This window comes from Trichosurus vulpecula, chromosome 8, assembly GCF_011100635.1.
Source record: "Trichosurus vulpecula isolate mTriVul1 chromosome 8, mTriVul1.pri, whole genome shotgun sequence".
Lineage (NCBI taxonomy): Eukaryota > Metazoa > Chordata > Mammalia > Diprotodontia > Phalangeridae > Trichosurus > Trichosurus vulpecula.
Window position 1 is genome coordinate 257030022 of NC_050580.1, and position 20674 is coordinate 257050695.

The following is a 20674-nucleotide window of genomic DNA, read 5'->3' on the forward strand; positions in this document are numbered from 1 at the left end:
CTCACCGTGGGCTATTTCCCAGTGAACTCTGGGTAAGTTACCTGCACAGTAGATACAAAAAGTGCATGTCCCTTTAAGAACTGACCACCCCTTAATCATGCCTTCAGAACTCCTTAATCCCACACCAAATCATCTAATTGACAGGTTTCATCCCTAAATGTTGTACTTAAACTTTCCCTGTAGCCCCGTATGGTTGCAGGTTCCCTCAGAGCTCTTGCCCGCTGAAAAGCGTAATAAATCTTTGCCTCCTTGACTTAAAGAATGCTTGGGTCCACAAATTCATTCCAGATGACCCGGGAACTTTGGTCCGGGATTCCTACATCCTTGGTTTCTTTCTCCCTCAACAATGCTAACTGTATTTCCCTCCATCCTGTTTCTCTCCCCCATTTATTCTATTCTCTCTGTCCTTTCACTCTGTCCCTCATAAATGTTTTGCTTCCGACTAACCCTCCCCCAATCTACCTTCCCTTCTATCACCCTCTCCTTTTATCCACTTCCCCTCCTACTTTCTTGTAGGATAAGATAGATTTCTGTACCCAATTGAGTATTATGATATATACTTTATGTTATTCCATCTTTGAGCCAATTCTAATGAGAGTAAAGTTCACTCACTCTCCTTCACCTTACCCCTTTTCCCTTCATCTGTAAAAGGTTTTTCTTGCTTCTGTGGGAGACAATTTACCGCATTATATCTCTCCCTTTCCCTTTCTCCTAGTACATTCCTCTCTCACCCTTTTATTTTATTTATTTTTTAGATATTATCTCTTCATATTCAACTCATACCTGTGCTCTCTGTCTACATGTACTTCTTCTATCTGCCCTAATAATGAGAAAGTTCCTATAACTCATAGCCTTATCAAGTATCATCTTCCAATGTAGGAATGCAAACAATTTAACCTTACTAAGTCCCTTATGATTTCCCTTTCCTGTTTACCTTTTCATGCTTCTCTTGAGTCTTGTATTTCAAAGTCAAATTTTCTCTTTAGCTCCGGTGTTTTCGTCAAGAATGCTTGAAAATCTTCTATTTCATTGAATGTCCATTTCCCCCCCCGAAGTATTATACTCAGTTTTGCTGGGTAGGTGGTTCTTGGTTTTAATCCTAGCTCCTTTGCCCTCTGGAATATCATATTCCAAGCCCTCTGATCCTTTAAGGCTCCACCATACTTGAACTGCTTCTTTTTTCTGGGTGCTTTCAATATTTTCTGCTTGACCTGGAAGGTCTGGAATTTGGCTGTAATGTTCCTGGGAGTTTTCATTTTGGAATCTCTTTCAGGAGGTGATCTGCGAATTCTTTCAATTTCTATTTTACCCTCTGGTTCTAGAATATCAGGGCAGTTTTTCTTGATAATTTCTTAAAAGATGATGTCTAGGCTCTTTTTTTGATCATGACTTTCAGTTAAGCCAATAAGTTTAAAATTATCTCTCCTGGATCTATTTTCCAGATCAGTTGATTTTCTAATGAGATATTTCACATTGTCTTCTATTTTTTCATTCTTTTGGTTGTATTCGATTGTTTCTTGACTTCTCATAAAGTCATTAGCCTTCATTTGCTCCATTCTAATTTTTAAGGAATTATTTTCTTTAGTGAACTTTTGTACCTCCTTTTCCATTTGGCTAATTCTGTTTTTTAAGGCATTCTTCTCCTTACTGGTTTTTTTGGACCTCTTTTACTAATTGGCCTATTCTGTTTTATTTTCTTCAGTATTTTGTGTGTGTGTGTGTTTCCTTTACTAAGCTGTTGATTCTTTTTCTCCCCATGCTTTTCTTGCTCTACTCTCATTTCTTTGCTTAATTTTCCTCTACCTCTCACTTGATTTTCAAAATCCTTTTTGAGCTTTTCTATGGCCTGAGACCAATTCATATTTTTCTTAGAGGCTTTGAATGTGTGAGCTTTGACTTTGTTATCCTCTGAGTGTTTTGATCTTCCTTGTCACCATAGTAAGTTTCTATGGTCAGATTTTTTTCTGTTGTTTGCTCATTTTCTCAGTCTATTACTCGACTTTTAACTCTTTGTTAAAGTAGAGTTTTGCTTCCAGGGTGGAGGGCCCACTGTCCCAAGCCTCAGGGGTTTGTGTAGCTGTTTTCATACTTCTAGGGACCTGTGAGTTTTCAGTTCTTCCAAGGTGGTATGATCTAAGGAGAAGTGTGTTTGCTATTCTCCTGGCCTGTGCTTTGGTCTGTGAGTGACCACAAGCACTCTTTCCTGGCCTGGAGCTGTGAGAAGGGTTCCTGCTCCACTGTGGCAGCAAATTCTGTTGTGCTAATGCTACTCCTTGCCCTGGGATTGTCACCCAGGACTGCACCCCAGATCTGAGTATGGGCAAAGCAACCGAGTCCTTCCTCAATTCTAGCAAAAAGATACTTTTGATCTCCTTCTGACCAGTTGTTTGACCCCCTTACCATCTGAGGGCTGAGAAAAAAATCTGGAAGCAGCCACTGCAACTGCTGATTCAGTGGCTCTCAAGACCTGCTCCTGGTTTGCTGGTGCAGCCTGTCCTGGACTGTGCTCCACTGTCATGCAGGCATGACAGACCTTTCCTGCCAGTCTTCTAGGTTGTTTTTGGCATCTGTGGATGTGAGGTCTGGAAACTACCATTGCTGCCACTGATTAAGTCACCCCAAGGCAAGCTCCTGGGTTGCTGGGGCCTCACCTGCAGTGGTGCGGCCTGCCTTGGACTGTGTTCATTTCTCACCCTGGTGCATCAGACCTTTTTATGCTGACCTTCCACATTATCTTGGGCAGAAAAATTATTTCACTCCTTATTTTTGTGAGTTCTGCTGCTCTAGAATTTGTTTAGAGTCACTATATAAAGGTATTTGGAGGGGTTTGGGAGAGTGCTCAGGCAAGTCCCTGCCTTTCCTCTGCTGCCTTGGCTCCACCTCCCTCTTTTCTTAATAGTCTAGAGACAGAGTAATTTATTTCATTACTTATTTTTATTTATCTTTTTGTTTTTTCTGTTGTTTGAGGTATTTGCTCATTGAATAATCTAGCATGTTTTTAGGAATTGTTCAAATGCCTCTCTTTTGTTGGCTTCTCATAATTTTCATTGATGATTAGGCTCAGGTTTTCAGGGAATGTTATTTTCGGTTGCATTTTGGAGTTTTCTTTTCTTAATATATTCTTCATTTCTCTTTTACAATATCTCATAAATGTAGAATAGATTTGTGTTATTTGAATTATATTTCCTTTTTATTTGAAGGTCTTTTTCTTGGTCATTTCCAAATTTTTTATTTGTTATTATAATTGTTAAATTTAACCACTATATATATTGCAATTTGGAGTATGGTTTTTTTTTCTGGAAGCATTCTGTAGATTTTTTTGAATGGTGTTTTGCTTCCTGTATTCATAAACTCTGGGCAATTTTCTTGTATTATTTCTTACTCCACAGTGTTCAACTTTTTGACTTTTCATATTATTCTATGATATTCTCTTTGCTGTTTGTCTTTGAGATAAATGGCTTTTATTTGTACAGAGATCATGTTGTCTTCTAACATTGTTTCTTTTTGCTTTCCTTTTTCTTTTCCTTCAGTTCCTTCCAGATTGTCCCCTTTTGCATATTTGCACTTCCAGTGTCATGTTCTCTCTCAGAGAGCCTGACCCCTCTGGAATTAAGTTTTTGTCTTCAGCTAGTTATTTCAGCCATGTAGTCCATAAATTCTGCCATTCATTCCTTTGTAGCTACTCTCATGATTCTGAGCTCTCCTTGGGCCATATGGTAACATCCTGCTGGAGTTTCTTACTCTCTTGGGAATCCACACGATTACTTTTGTTTCTGTGGATTTCACCAGATATTGCTTCAATCTCCTTTATCTTGTTGTCCTTCAGTTGTTTAGGTAGCATCTGTTTCTTATGGATTCCATTTGGGGTTCTCTTGGCCCTCTCCTTGTCCCTGTCCCTGTCCCTCTCTCCGCCTGTCCTTCCCTGAGGGTGCTCTGCCCAAAGGAAGGTACATTTCAATGGCCAAAGGCTGACTCCTTAACTTGGGGTTCACTGGCTAGATTTCTTTCTCAAAGTCAAGCCTTAAACTCAACTCACTTTGGAGCTCATAGACGGGACAATAGGTCCCTGCCCTCCTAGCCCAGAGTGAATGTAAATACTAAATAGTAACTGTTTCTCTTTTAGGCAGGAACCCTGAGGGTCTTCCCCTCCCAATTTGAGTTTTTTTTTTTTGGTTTTTGATTAAAAGGGCCATCCCTTGATTAAGTTCTTAAAGAGGCCTATTCACTGAACTGGTTTTACCTCACTCAAAGTGAGAACCTGAAAACTTCAGCCTGAAATGGCCAGAGGTCTCCTAATGCATCGTGGGCCATCTCCAGTCATACTGGTGAGTATCAGGCCACTGGACCCAGATGGCTCTGGAGGAGAAAGTGAGGCTTGTGACCTTGCACATCCCTCCCTCACTCAAATCAAAGTCAACTGCAAGTCATGTCCTTTCTCCGATGTCATGGTCCTCTTTGAGAACAAAGGACAAACACAACAATCTTGGTGAAGATACTGGAATGGTTTGCCATTTCCTTCTCCACCCTTACAGATGAGGAAATGGAAGCAAACAGGGTTAAGTGACTTGTCCAGGGTCACACAGCTAGTAAGCATCTGAAGCCAGATTTTAACTCAGGAAGTTGTCTTCCAGACTCTGGGCCCAGTGGTCTATATCCATTGACTGTGCCACCTCGCTGATCTTCTTTGTCTAGCAATATTTATTTAAATAGGTTTGTAAACACTTAGATATCTTTGTAGCCATCTTCCCATCTAATTTTAAGGATCCTCCTTGTTGATTTAGCTGCTTGTGCTCTGTTTTTAACTGAATCTTGTTCTTCAAATCTCTTGGTTTTAGTTACTTTTCCTTATATTCTCCTGTTGCTGACTTTCTGATTCTTCCTCTTTTGAAGATACGTTTACCCCTGTGGCTGATGCAAAAGGTTCTGTGAGCCTTCTTCCACTTTGGGCAGGGTGTGTTATTTTTGGAACAGGCCCCTATACCAAGCATCTCCTTGGTGGAATAGACTGACTGCAGGTGGATTCCTGTACCTTTTTCCTTCAGGCCCAATGCATCCACACACTCTCCACTTTTCTAATTCCTTAGTTTTGTAACTGGGCTTTATCAGGATCTATAGATTTTTACATTAGGAGAAGAAGGAGTGGGTCCTCTGGGCAGAATTTGTACCACTTTGAGGTTTCCTAACCTGCCTCACATAAAGGAAAAGATGGTTTCTCTCCTCCTCTTCATGTGGCTGGGCAGGGCCTTTCTTATTCCAACAGTGTGTTGGGGGAAGGGTGGGAGTTGAGTGTGCCACAGACCCTGGAGTAGGTGGTTAATACATGAGTGGCTAAAAAAGAGGACTGAATTAACATGCTACGAATGAGTATTTTTCATTGTTAATTCATAAGTTTGTTAATATTGAGCTGCTTTCTTGACCTATGGATTTAGCTGCATATATTTTTTTCTATCTCTGGCGTATAATTGCCTCACCCCATTTTTCCTTTTGGAGTTAATGAGACCGGAGCAAATTTCTAATCCTTTTTTTGTCATTGGCCTAATGCCATACAAGAGAGCAGTGTTACGAAAACTCAGGGAAGAAAGAGTATCCAGTAGGAAGTGGTGGGTCTGTAGTGTCAAACATTTTGGAAAGGTCAGGAGGATGGAAACTGGGCACTCTGTATACATTTTTCAAGAAAAAACATCGATCAAAGTCACTTAGACGTCAGGTTCTGATCAGCTAACTTATCATAGCCTGTTTCCAGGTGGGTTGCTCAGGTCTTATCAGGCGGATTCTCTATAAGCAGCCGATTTGGAGGAAATGATACTTTCCATTGGTATTTGAAGACAGTGACTTTCGAATGGTGGTTTGGAAAAGACAGTTTGAGGTTCCAACTGTCTTTCCTTGGAACCTTCCTGTTCTTCTCTGTACTAGGGAAAAGTTGACTGGCTGTTTGTTGGTCATGGTGGTGTAGACAACCAAACTGCTCAGCTGTAGAAACTCAGGCTGTGGGGTTTAAGATCTTTCTTGTCCTATGAGGAAGAAAACTGGTCAGATTTAAAAGAGGGTGAAGAAGGTGGTTGGGCGTTGTAATGGTAAGGACTTGTGGTATGATTATAAATCCCGAGCTATAGCTTGACAATAATAATAACTAACATTTCTAGTGCTTATTATGTGCTAGGCACTGTGCCAAGCATTTCACAATTGGGAGTTAGGTGCTTTTATCGTTCCCATTTTACAGATGAAGTGAGGCAAACAAAAGTAAACAAAAGTGCCCAGAGTCACACAGCTAGTCAGTGTTTGAGACTGGATTTGAACTGAGGTCTTCCTGACTCCAGTCCCTAGCTGCCTCTATGTTGTTTAATTACAATTTCAAATTGACAGAATAAACTGAAAATGATTTATGAGGCACGAATAGAAGATATTTGAAGAAATTTGAGAGGACTGAGTAAAAAAAATTAATTTAACTCAGCAGTCAATTCAGTTAATATAGTAGATACAGTTACATCTGGATAAGTCTCAGAGCCCCTGGGAAACTGCAATTAGAATTGTTTATCTTTCCCAAGAGTTACTTAGTTGGAAGGGAATTCTGGGCTAGGATTTTCTTTTTTGTTTTCTTTAGCTCCATTCATTTCAGGGAAGGAAAACCAAAGTGAACCCAGTTTGAGCAAGTGCTAAAGTACCTGCTTCAAACACATATTTTGAGGAACTGAAAACTTATGAACTGCTTTTGTTAATTGAAACTTATTTATGTAGCAATAATAGAAGGAACATGATTAGGGCAATTTAGTGAAAATGACTTTTATTTGTTTAAACAGATGAGAAAATCTCTTTTATATGCTGTGATTTTACTATGGATGAGACCTGATTTATCATTAGGAATAAAATATAAAAATAAAGGCAAGTTGTACCAATCTTTTATTTAATATGTTTTTTTCTCCTTTTTGAGGGCTCTTGTTTTTATCCTTTCTTTACCTCCTCTTATTATACATTTCTTCTCTGTTTCCTTTAACTTCCTCTCTATCTCGTTTCTACATAGCAATTCTTGTTCAGCTGTTTTTGATAATAGAAATACAGTCATTTCTTTTTTGTTCTTATCTGCCTGGTGCCTTTCATTTTAAGTCCTATTTTGGTGCTTAATTGTGTCTCTGAGATGTTTGCTTCTCAAAGGCCATGGCATCAGGGCCTCAAGTCCTGGAATGTCCTAAGAAGTGGGTAAACTTAAAGTGACTGCCTATCCTTACTGTGAGGACCAGCCAAGCAAGTGTGGAGAGGCATAAGCCTACAAAGATGCCCACCAGGGAATGAATGCATTCATCTGCAAAACTTCCAGAAGAGTGTCTATCCCACATAGTGGTTGTGATCTGTATCCTTGGAGAGAATACACACAATGATGAAATTTCTCAAAATATGGAAATGTTGAAATGCATTCATAGTGACATCACTCCTGTTGTAATACTTTGCACTTTTTGGTCATCTAACATGAAACATGTCAAGGATATGTGATCCTACATTCTTCTACTCCAAACCTTTACATTTTCTTAAGGCACTTTGCCTGGAGCTCTCCTTTGTCTCATTCTACATTGTATCGTATTTTTTTGTGCATCTCCTATTAGACTGTAATCTTTTTGAAGGCAGGAACTATGCCATTTTTCATATTTGGATTCGTATTGCCTAATAGTACTTTGCACATAGTAGTCATTTAACCCATTCAATTTAATAATTCCTATTTTAATTTTTTTTAGCATAAATCTTTTAAAATTTTATGCTCAGAGTAAAATGGACTCTTACTTGTTCAAACAGATGAGAATAATTTTTATATTTTGTGACTTTCCTTTGCACATTACCTAGTGGATGACAATAGTACTCATGCTAGTGCCAAATCAAAAAGCTGGTCGGCTAAATATGAAGTGAAATTTCTTACAAGGAAACTAGTATTAAATTAATTAATAGGGAATGGGTAGTATCAAAGTTCATATAGTACCTTGGTAAATTCTGGGAAAGCTTTCATCCTATCTGCCACTGGAAGTTGATTTGTTTTTGGCAAATCACATACATATACATAACCCTTATCAGAGAAATTTGATACAAAGATTCCCACCCCCCATTCTATTGTTCCCTTTTTTATCCTGTCTATATACATTTTTATGTGCAGAAGCCTTTCAGTGTCATGTAATCAAAATTATCTATTTTATCTTTTGTAATTACCTCTATCCCTTTTTTAGTTAAGACAACATCTCCTGCCCATAGCAGTGAAAAGTATACAATGTACTTCTAATTTTTTAATGATATAAATAAGGTCATATCTCAGTTTAGAATGTATTGTGGAATATGGTGTAAGGTGTTGTCTGAGCTTATTTTTAAAATTTTGTCTTTATTTTGCTTTAAATACTATTTTATTTTTTCCCACAATTACAAATCAAGAAAACTTTTAGCTTTCAGTTTTACAAGATTTTGAGTTCCCAATTTTTCTCCCTACCTCTCCTCTTTTGAAAATGGTATCATGTAAAACATATTTCCATATTCATCACAGTTGTGTAAGAAGAAACTGATCAAAAGTTTAAAAAAAAGCAAGAAAAAATAAAGTAAGTGAAAAAAATGCCTTGATCTTCATTCAGAATACATCAGTTTTTATATCTGGATATGTATAGCATTTTCCTTAGTGAGTCCTTTGTACATGTCTTGGCTTATTGTGTTGCTGAGAAAAGCTGAGCCATTCATAGTTGATCATCACATGATGTTGCTGATGCTGTGTACAGTGTTTTCCTGGTTCTGCTCATTTTACTTTGCATCAGTTTGTACAAGTCTTTCCAGGTTTTTCTTTACTCTGTGTGTGCCTCTCTGCTTCAAGTTTGTTTCTTGTAATCAACCTATTGTAGGGTTTTTGATCCACCCTGCTATCTGCTTCCATTTTATGGGAGAGTTCATCCCATTCACACCCACAGCTATGAGGACTGTGTATTTCCCTCCATCCTATTCTTCCTCTTATTTGTCATCTCTCTCCTTTCACCCTTTCTCACATCACAAATGTTTTGCTTCTGTCTCCCACCTCCCTTTGGTCAGTCCCCATCCCCTTCCTTTATTTAATTTCCTTTCTTCCTACTTTCCTGTTAGATAAGACAGATTTCTATATTCACTTCTTTGTGTATATTATTCCGTCTTTGAGCCAATACTGATGAGAGTAAGGTTCAATCAATGCCTTTCCCCTCCATCTTTCCCTCAACTGTAATCAAGGTCTTTCTTGCCTCTTCATGTGAGGTAATTTACCCCATTCTACCCCTCCCTTCCTTCTGCACCCATTTTACTCCTCTTTCTCATCCCTTACTTTTTTTATGTCATTCCCTCAAATGTACCTTATAGCCATACACTTTGTTTATTCCTTCTATCTGTACTGTCAGTGATACAATTTTTAAGAGTGCCAAGTATCATCTTCCCATGTAGGGATATAAACAGTTTAACTCTATTGAATCTCTTTTGTTTTCTTTTCTCTTTTTACCTGTTTATGCTTCTCTTGATTCTTGATATTGGAGGTCAAATTTTTGGTTTATTTATGGTCTTCTTATAAAGACTTGAAATCCTTCTATTTCATTGAATGACATTTTTTCCATTGATGTATTATGCTTAATTTCACTGGGTAAGTGATTCTTGGTTGTTGTCCTAGCTCTTTTGCCTTCCAGAATGTCATGTTCCATGACCTCCGATCCTTTAATGATACAGGTGCCAAGTCCTGTGTGATCTTGATTGTGACTTCTTGATATTTGAATTGTTTTTTTCTAGCCTTTTGTGGTATTTTTTTCCTTCACCTGATGGTTTTGAAATTGGGCTATAATGTTTCTTAGAGTTTTTGCTTTGGAATCTCTTTCCTAAGGTGATCAGTGGATTCTCTCAATGCTTATTTTGCTCTCTGGTTCCAGGACATCAGGGCAGTTTTCCTTGATAATTTCTTGAAAGATGTTGTCCAGGTCTTCCTTTTTATTATGGCTTTCACGTAGTCCAATGATTCTGATATTGTCTCTCTTGCATCTATTTTTCAGGTCAGTTGTTTTTCCTATGAGGTACTTTACATTTTCTTCCATTTCTTTCATTCTTTTGAATTTATTTGATTGATTCATGATGTCTCATAGAGTCATTGGCTTCCACTTGCCCAATTCTAACTTTTAAGATGTTGTTTTCCTCAATTACCTTTTGTGCTTTCTTGTCCATTTGCCCAATTGTGCTCTTTAAGGAGTTGTTTTCTTTTTTTTTTTGTGGGCAAAGGAAGGCATTTTATTATGCTCCCCGGGAGAGCGGGTGCAGTGCTCGCGGGAACACTCACACTGATACAGCTGCAGGAGCAGGGGTAACCATTCCCTCCACTCCTGCTAGAGTCATGGTTAGTTTACAATCTTTGTTTTTTACATAGTTTTCCTAGGTTATATAGTTTATATAAATAGGATAATAAGGATACAGAAGCAAAAGTGAAGTTAATTAGATTTTCCTTGTCTTAGTTTAGGATTAAACTATATTCTTTTACTTCCCCTACTTTCCCTCTTTAACATATGCAAATGATGCAAATCAGTAGGCCTGGATTCTTGACCAAGACCAGACCTTAGATAAGCTTGAACAGGTTCAAGTGGGTTTGGCCTCTCTAATCCCCCAGACTGCCTTCTCAAAAAGTATGCACATGAGTACAAGCCTCTGACCTCTCACCTGACCGACCTTGAGGCCTGGTCTCTGCTAAAGCTGGGGTGGGGGAGGGCAGGGAAGCACACCTTTACTTCTGTGGAAACAAAACTCCTCCTCCCATTTCTTACAATTTCCCCCTCTTCTTTTATTCAAATTTTTGTTTCCACATTTTTAATATTCCCTTACTCTCTTTCTCATCTGAATTTTTCTCCTTAATCATCACCCCCTTAAATATGGGAAGGATTGATCGACGCATTGAAAAATCAAAGGGGGCAGTCCCCTTTGTAAATACAGATACAGAGACCCAAAAGAAAACGACAATGCAATTGTCCCTTTAAGATTCAAAAGTCTCTTCCCATAAGCTGTCTGGCAGGGAACATCGGTGAGGTCTTCTGGTCCTTGGTATTTGTTCCAGCCATCTCCAGCATCTTCTTCTTGCCTTCTTGTAGGAACCAGCCTTCTTTCCATTCTCCTACAAAAGTTACCCTGGCACAGTTTTCTAATCCTTATACCCTGATCATTTTTACAAATTCAAAATTGGAACTTTGGCCAATTGCCATGTTTAAGAAATTTTACATCAGAACCCAGTTCCTCATACTTTACATTAACTCCCTACATACTTTACTTAACATACTTTGCATTAACATTTCCTCACCAGGAGGATAATATTTCACTAAGGAATTAACAGCAGACTCCAGAACCTACCTAAATACATTAGATAGCCAATTCTTAACACAGTACATATATAAAACTTTTAGTCATGCCATGTTTCTTTGATGGCATGTACGAAATAAACCACAAGCCATTCTTCTTTTAACATTACTAACTGTAACAAAGCTTTAGACAAGCATGATATTAACCAAATAACAAAATATTCTCACAAGCCCTTGACCTAATTGTCTCCATACCATTTCCAAGAAAAGGAGTTGTTTTCTTAAGTGGATTTTTGTATCACTGTTTCCATTGGGCCAATTATACTTTTTAAGCAGTTTTCTAAGCTTTTGAGTCATTTTTCATAGTTCTCTTGTATCACTCTCATTTCTTTCCCTCATTTTTCTTCTACCTCTCATATAATTTTTAAGCTCCTTTTTGAGCTCTTCTATAAGTTCTTTCCGGGCTTGAGATGACTTCCCATTTGTCTTTGAGATTTTGCCCATAGATGTTTTGACATTGTTGTTCTCTTCTGAGTTTGTGTCTTGGACTTCCCATCACCATAATAATTTTCTATGGTCAGATTGTTTTTTATTGTTTTCTGCTTATCCCCCTTCCTTTTTTTTTGGCCTTTTTCCTTTCTTTTAAATTTGATCTCTGCTCCCAGGGTGGAAAGGGCACTGTCTCAGGCTTCTTGTGCTACTGGCTACAGGCCCTGGGTGTTTATCTGGTACTGTAGTGATGTTGTCCTGAGGCCCACAGGGGACCCTCAAGTCTGGTGCTGCACTGCAAGGGTGGGGTGGGTGTTGACGGGTGTTGCTGGAGTCCATAGGAGTCTGGCAGCTTCCTTGGTGCTGAACTGGGTCCTAGTGGTGGCATCTGGTGTGTGCTGAGGCTTGGTGAGGTTTTTCTGCATTTCCCCTAGTGCTACACTGAAGCATGTGGAGGTCTGGCCTTGGGCAAACACCTGCTTGACTTGCCTGGAGCCATGCCAAAGCATGTGGAAGTCTAGTTGCTGTAGGACCCCTTCTTGGGGCAACACTGAAGCACTGGGAAGTTCAGTCACTGCAGGATGCCTGTTGCCTGGGACTGCACCAAAACATGTGGTGGTTCTTGGAACTGGAGTCTGCTGGCTCCTCTGACTATGCTAAGGCACACAAGGTGTTGGTGTTTGCCTGCTCCACTGAACTGGGGCTCAGGGTCTCTGAGTGGTTGACTGAGATAGGGCTTGCTGGGAGGCTTGCTGTCCTAGAATGTATTCCACTTTTACCCAAATGAGATGGACCTTTCTTTCCAATCATCCAAGTTCCCTGGCCTAAAAGACTTCTCCACCCCATCTTTCTGCTGGCTCGGCTGTTCCTGGATTTGTTCTGGGGTGCTGTTTTATGGTTGGTTGTTTAGAGATGAATCTGGGAGAGTTACAGCAATTTGCTGCTTACTCTGTCATCTTGGTTTCCAGAAACTCTAAGCCTAATTTTTGCCAGACTGCTTTCCATTTTTTTCCAGCAGTTTTTTTAAAAATCAAAGTGGTATTGTTCCTTATTTGTGATTTTTGTTTTATCAATCACTGAATAATCGGGTTCCATTGTTTCTGATTCTCTGACATCCACACTTTTTAAAAATCCACTACCACTGGGTTTTGATGGCTGTTACTATAATATAGTTTGAGGTCTAGAAGTGCTATTCTCCCTTTCAGTCTTACATTTTTTTTATTATTTACTTTGGTATTCTAGGTCTGTTGTTTTTCCAAATGAATTATGTTATTGTTTTATTGAGCTCTGCACAATGGTATAGCATTAAAACTATAAATTAATTTTGATAGTATTTTAATTTTGGTTACAATAACATAGTCCAACTATGAGCACTGAAAATTCCTTTTGTTACTTATCCTGTTCTTTATTTCTTTAAGGAGTACTTTGTAGTTGAATCCACATAAGCATCTATTTGGTGGATTGATTCCCCCTAACCCCCCATTTTATGCATTTTGCAGTTATTTGGAATGACATTTTGCCCTCTATTATTGCCTCATGCATTTAAAAATTATTATTTAGAAGTGATGTTGTTTTTCAGGGTTTATTTTGTAGCCTGCCTGTTTTTCTGAAGCTATTATCCCAGTATCTTTGCTGATGTCTTAGGGTTTTCTAAGCCAACCATTGTGTTATCAGCAAATAGCAATGGTTTTAACTCCTCTTAAACTAACTTTAAGCCTTAATTTTCTTTCTCTGGCCTTATTGCTAACATTTCCAGAACTGTATCAAATAATAGTGGGTAAAGTGTGTATCCTTGCTTTGTATCATTAATTTTTTCTAAAATTTAAAGCTTCTAGTGTATCTTTACTGTTTATGATGTTTGCTTTTGGTTTTAGATACAAACTTTTTATGATATTAAGAAAGGTCCCTCTATGCCTATATGTTATTTACTAAGGGTGTTATTTGCTAAGTTATAACTAAGGATGTCATTTACTAAGCATCAGTGAGTGCCGTACTTTGACAAAAGCCTTTTCTGCATCTATTGAGATAGACAAGTGATTTGGTATGTTTTTGTTTTTGATATGATTAATTGCATTGATTGTTTTCCCAATGTTGAACTGTCCTCGTATCTGTGGCATAGCTCCAACTTGCTCACAATGAGTGATGTCTTGGATGAATTGCTGCAGTTGATTTCACAGGATTTTCTTTAAAACTTTGAATTGCCATTCATTAATGATATTGGTCAATAGTGCTTCTATGCATTATTCATTTCTTGGATTGGTTAATAGGTTTATATTTGTCTCATAAAAGGAGTTTGGGAGGGTACTTTCTCAGTTTTTGAGAATAATTTGTGTATTATTGGTACTAATTATTCTTTGAAAGTTTGATTGAATTCTCCTGTGAATCCATCAATTCCAGGAGTTTTTTTTATCAGCAGTAGCTGCTTTACAACTAATTCAATTCATCTTTCTGAGATTGGATTATTTTAAATCTCTTCTTGGTCTTCCATTAGCTCAGGTATTTTATATTTTTGAAGATTTTCTTTTATTTCTTTTGTGTTCTCAGTTTTACTAGCACCTAACTGTACCTAGTAGGTTTTGATAATTGTTTTTATTTGTTGTGATTTCAACTTGTTTGCTACTTTGTGATTTTATTTTCTCCCCTCTTTAATGGGCTTGGTTTAAGGTTTTATCAATTTATTGTCTTATTAAAGGACCAGCTTTCTTTTATGTATATATATATGCATATATATACATACATATATGACACAATTTTAAGTTTCCAGATTATCTATTTCTCCTCTAATTTTTTGGTATCTCTTTGTGTATTCTAGGTTTGTTTACTTAAATCATACGTGAATAAAATGCATATTCAGTTAATTCTCCTTTTCTATTTTGTTTTTCTATCACATTCATATACCGTAATTTGTTCAGCTATTCCCTAATTGATGTCTATCCCTTCATTTTCCAATTCTTTCCCTTAACAAAAAAAAACTACAATAAATATTTTTGCACATGCATGTTGGTCCTTTTCCTTTTCCTTTGATGTTTTTGAGGCATAGACCTAGTAGTAGTATTGCTTGGTCAAAGAGCATGAACAGTTTTATAACTTTTGGGGCAGAGTTCCAAATTGCTCTCTAGAATGGTTGTGCTAGTTCATAGTTCTACTAAAAGTGCATCAGTATACCTGTTTTCCCAGTATTTGTTATTTTTCTTTTCTGTCAGCTTAGCCAATCTGATGTGTGAGGTGATAGCTGAGAGTTGTTTTAATTTGCATTTCTCTAGTTGTTAATGATTTAGAACATTTTTTCATTTGTTTATTGCTAGCTTTGATTTTATTTTCTTCTGAAAACTACCTGTTCTTCTGCCTTGGCCATCTATTAATTTGGAAATGGCTGTTATTCTTAAATGTTTAGCTCAGTTCCATATATATTTGAGAAATGAGACCTGTATCAGAGAAACTTGCTGAAGATATTTTTCCCACTTTCTTACTTTTCTTCCAATTTTGTCTGCAATAGTTTTGTTTGTGCAAAAACTTAAGTTTTATGTAACCAAAATTATCCCTTTTAACTCATTTGAACCTCTCTATCTCTTGTGTGGTCATGAATTCTTCCCTTCTCCATAGATTGGACAAGTAATTTCTTCCATGCTGTATCACCAAGGCAATAGTCACAACAGTTGCTATTGCTATGAATGTGCTGACTTGGTTCTGTATCACAAAATATAACAGACTCTCCATATAGAAGAAAGAAGAAGGAAAACATTTATTCAGATACCAGAGGACCAAATCCCCAAACCAGTAAGTCCAATCCATCCAAGCACAAAGAAATTAATACACATCATCACAGCAGAGAGCCACTCTATCCCAAAGCCATTCCCCCTGCTGGAGCCTTCCCACAAACACTCCCATATCCTAGCTGACTCCTGCATCTGCTCTCTCCCTCAGCTTCACTGCTCTGAGCATTTCCTGCTCTACCTTTTCCTGTTACACTCCTTCAGCAAGCTCCTCTCACTACATGTGACTTAGGCTTCCTGTGACATAAGCAGATCACATGGGCCTAGTAATGTATGGAAAGATCTTCAAATTTACATTACCATTACACAGGCTTCCCAAGTTCATCTATGATATAAACACTTTATGTCTAAATCTAGTATATATTTTGAGCTTATCTTGGCATACAGCATTAGATGTTGGTCTATTCTTGGTTTCTGCCTTACAACTTTCCAATTTTCCTGGTAGTTATTTTCAAATAGTGAGATCTTGTCCCAATAGCTAGGTTCATCAAACACTAGTTTACTGTGCTTGTTTGCTTTTGTATATTGTGTTCCATTGATCAACCACTCTATTTCTTAACTAGTACTAAGCTGTTTTGATGATTACAGCTTTGTAATATAGTTTGAGATCTAGTAATTCTAAGGTTTTTTTCTTTCACATTCTCTCCTACCCCCCTCTTCCACTGCTCCTCCCTACATTGACCTTTTGTTCATGAATTTAAATTTTGTTATTATTTTTTTCTAGCTCTATAAAGTAATTCTATGGTACTCTGATTAGTATGGCACTGAATAAGTCAGTCAAGTAGTAGTATCGTTTTGTGGGCAGCTAGTAGGTACAGTGGATAGAATACAAGTCCTGGAGTCAGGAAGAGTCATCTTTATGAGTTCAAATCTGGCCTCAGACACTTACTAGATGTGTGACCTTGGGCAAGTCAGTTAACCCTGTTTGTTTTGTGATTGTGTCCATTTAGTTCCTCTGGGTGTCTTGGAAGGTACATTCCCAAGTATTTTATTCTGTTTGCAACTATTTTAAGTGTTATTTTGCTTTAATTTATCTCTTCCTGCTGGGTTTTGTTGGTAATGTGAATGATTTATGTAGGTTTATTTTATATCCTGCAACTTTGCTAAAGTTGTTAATTGTTTTGACTTTTCTTTTAGTTCACTCTCTAGGGTTCTCTAAATGTACCATCATATTATCCATGAAATGATGGGTTTATTTCCTAATTACCTAAGCTTATTCCTTCAATTTCTTTTTCTTATATTCTTATGTATATATTACATATGTATAAATGTATGTATGTATATCTGTGTATAGTCCTTGACCTCAAGGAGCTTACATTTTATATTCAATTATGTTCAATTCCTGAAATATTTCTTAACTGCATACTAATGATATTGATCCAAAGGCTAAATTTTAGTAATGAATCACAGCACCCCAGCTCTGTATCTTAATTGCCTGGAAAATTTGTTTCAGATACTTTCCACTACGGAATATCCACTACAGAAGTCTCTTTCAAAACTAACTCTCCTCATGCAAAATAATAATTCACAACAATGTACTTGGTAACTTGGCTAACTTGAGTTGTGTGAGTTTCAATTCTAAAATGGAAACCTAAGATCCTTGAGGTTTGTAATTACAATGAACTTTAGCAAGAGTATCCTGCTTCAGAATGAAAAATTAATTTGAAGCTAAGAAAATAGTTCTATTTCTCAATTCATAGCTCTTAGATCATCTATGCATGTCTTCTTCTCAGAAGAAACATTGTTCTCTAAGCCATTCAATATTCATTGAGAACAGAGCACTATAAAAAGGCATTTATCCTGAACCCTAATGACCTCCAAGATTCAGGAGTGGTGACAGCTTGGACATGACATCACAGCTGAGAATGTATGCTGAGCAAAAATCTATTTTTCCCCTATGCATGGCATCAAATGAATTTCCCCTTTATCCTCTACATCTTTGCTTTCTCATACCATGTCTCCTACCACCTAATCTTCTATTTTCTGGGTGTCACCCTATCCAATCCATCTGCCCATATTTTGAATATTTCTCACTCATATTTACTTTTTATACTTTTTTTGAGTCTTGTGTTTAATTATAATATTTTCTAGTCTGCCCTCATCTTTTTATCAGGAATGCTTGAAAGTCCTCTATTTCACTAGATATCCATTATTTCAACTATAGGGTCATACTAAGTTTTACTAACTAGATCTTTCTTGGCTGTAATCTTAGCTCCCTTGATTTCTGGAATAGTACATTCTAAGCCTCTGCTCCTTTGTATTGGTATCTGCTAAATCTTGTATGATCCTGACTGTGGGTCCTGGTATTTGAATAGTTTCTTTCTGGTTACTTACAAATTTTTCTCCTTGACTTGGGAGATCTGGATTTTGGCTACAATATTCCTGGAAATTTTCATTTTGGAATTTATTTCAAGAGATGATGGATGGCTTTATTTCCCTAATTCCTACTTTGCCCTCTGATTGGGTAGTTTTCTTTTATAATTTCTTGAAATATAACATCTAATCTCTTTTTTAGCCATGGCTTTTAGATAGTTCAATAATTCTTAAATTATTTCCAAAGTATTTTCCAGATTAGTCATTTTTTCCTATGAGATATTTCATATTTTCTTCTATTTTTCTAGTCTTTTGACTTGTTTTTTTTTTTGCTTCTTTGTGTATCAGAGTCATTAGTTTCTACTCAAAAAATTTTAATTTTTAAGCAATTATTTTCTTCCATGGGTTTTTGTACCTCTTTTACCATTTGGACAATTCTGATTTTTAAGGGATTTTTTTTCAGCATTTTCGTGCCACTTTTCGCAAGTTACTAACTATCTTTTCATAATTTTCTCGTGTAGCTGTCAATTCTTTAGCCAGTTTTCCCTCAGTTACTCTTGATTTTTAAAATCTTTTTTTTTTTTGCTTTTTATTTATCTCTTTCCTTAGCTCTTTTAATTGTCTTTGTTGGGTTTGTATCCAATCTGCATTTTTATTTTATGGTTGGCTTTTAGATATTTTCAAGTCTTTATCTTCTTCTGAGTTTGTGTTTGGAGCTTCCTTATCACCATAGTAACTTTCTGTGGGTCAGATTATTTTCTTTGTTTACTCATTTTCCCAGCCTACTTTTTGACTTTGGATTTTGTATTAGTATGGGCACTGTTCACCTATAGGTAGGGTATGACCAGCTTGAGCTTCTTTCTTTATGTCCATCTGCTCCTTTCATAGCTCATTCTAGAAACTTGTACATTTTTGGTGCTTCCATCATAGTGTGATTAAGGGAGAGGTCTACTGCCCTGCTGGTCTGTTCTTTGCTCCTTTCACAGGTAGGACTCCTGCTCCCTCACTAGTGATTTTGACTACTCTTCTCTGCCCTGGAACTGTGACCCAAAACTGTGTAATGTGTGACAGAGCTTCTAGATGGCACCTATTCTTGCTCCCAGTGCTAGGACAGTGGTTCGCTTGCATCCCTTTCTGCCCAGGTATTTAGTCTCCTTATTGTTCATGGCTCCTAGGCTGCTCCTTGTCATTGCTGCTGCCAGTCTGATGTTACTTCTCTCCTTTCCTCTCCTCTCCTCTCCTTTATCACTGAAACCACAAGATATCTTGGGATTTCTGGGCTAGATTTCTGTCTTAGAAATTTGGCTTAAACCCAAATCGCTATGGTTCTCATTGATTGATCCACAATAGGTCCCAGCCCAAGCCCACAGAATCATCATTTGGGCTCTGATTGCTTGGAGTGAAAGTAAATAGCAATTATTTCTGTTTTGGCCAGAAAACCAGAGGGTCCTCTCCTGGATTGATATTTTTGTTGTTGACTAGGTAAAAGAGGCCATTCATGCCTCAGTTCTTACCTAGCCTTAATCATTGAATGGGTCTTGCCTCAGTCAAACTAAGACCTAGGAAAGATCTTAGCTTAAAAAGGCCATGATCTCCTACTACATCCAGGGCCATCTCTAGTCATCCTGATCTATATCTTGCCACTGGACACAGATGGCTCTGGAGGAGAAAGTGAGGTTGGTGACTTTGCACAGCCCTGCCTCACTTAAATCCAGTTTACTTGCAAGTCATGCCACCACCTTCCTGATGTCATGATCCTTTTCAAGAACAGAGGACAAACAACAGCAATGATGTAATTTTTACTGCTGTACTGTGCTTCTGGTCAGTCCTCCTCAAGTGTCTGCAAACCTCTCTATCTTCCTATGCTACCCTGAGTTGTAAACATGACTGTGACTTTTTCTTGGCTTCTCTTGCTCAGAATTTGGTTTGATTCATTTTCTAGATCGTTTTGAAAAAGATTTTGGGTGATCTGTGGCAAAATTTATACCTCTCTGCCATATTGACTTTGCCTCTGAAAGAACTCTTAAGACTCCCACATTTTCATGTCTGCTATTCTGGAATCCTCTTTTGCTTTTTTTTCTTATAGCATGATTGTAACTCCTGATTTTGCATTCTTCTGATGCATAATCAATTTTTTCCAATCTTTCATTTTTATTCTGTGTACGTCTTTTTTGGGGGGTGTGGTATATATCTTGTAACCAGCAGATTATGTAGAGCTCTATTTTCTTATCTATTCATGACTCTTTTGTGTTTGATTATTTAATACATTCACCTTTAAAGTTTTTATATTTTCTTCCCTTGTCTCTAATATTATTTTTTCTGAATTAGTATTTTCCCCATTCTGTAAAGACAGAAGACAAAGATACTTTGTCACTTCATTTATTTTAGTTTAAATCTACTTAAAGGCAGTCCTATTCTCACAAACTCTTTTCCCTTCAACATCTCCTTATCTTTCCAGTAATTATTTCTTTAAAAATGCTCATTCCTAAAATCTTTCCAGATTAATTCTCATTTTTTCTTTTGAAAAATGTTGTTTATTTTTAAACATTCTTTTCCTTTTAAATTTTGAGTTTTACATTTTCTCCCTTCCACCCCTTCTCTCACTGAGAAGACAAACAAAATGATATCAATTATACATGTGGAATCATGCAAAATATATTTCATATTAGCCATGTGTGTTGGTAAACAAAATGGGCCCTTAGCACTCAGTTTGGCTTTTGTTCCCTTTGAGTAATTTAGTGTATTTCATTGAGCCTTACTGGGTGCTAAGCCCCAGGCCCAAACCCCTATTAGGTGTAAAAC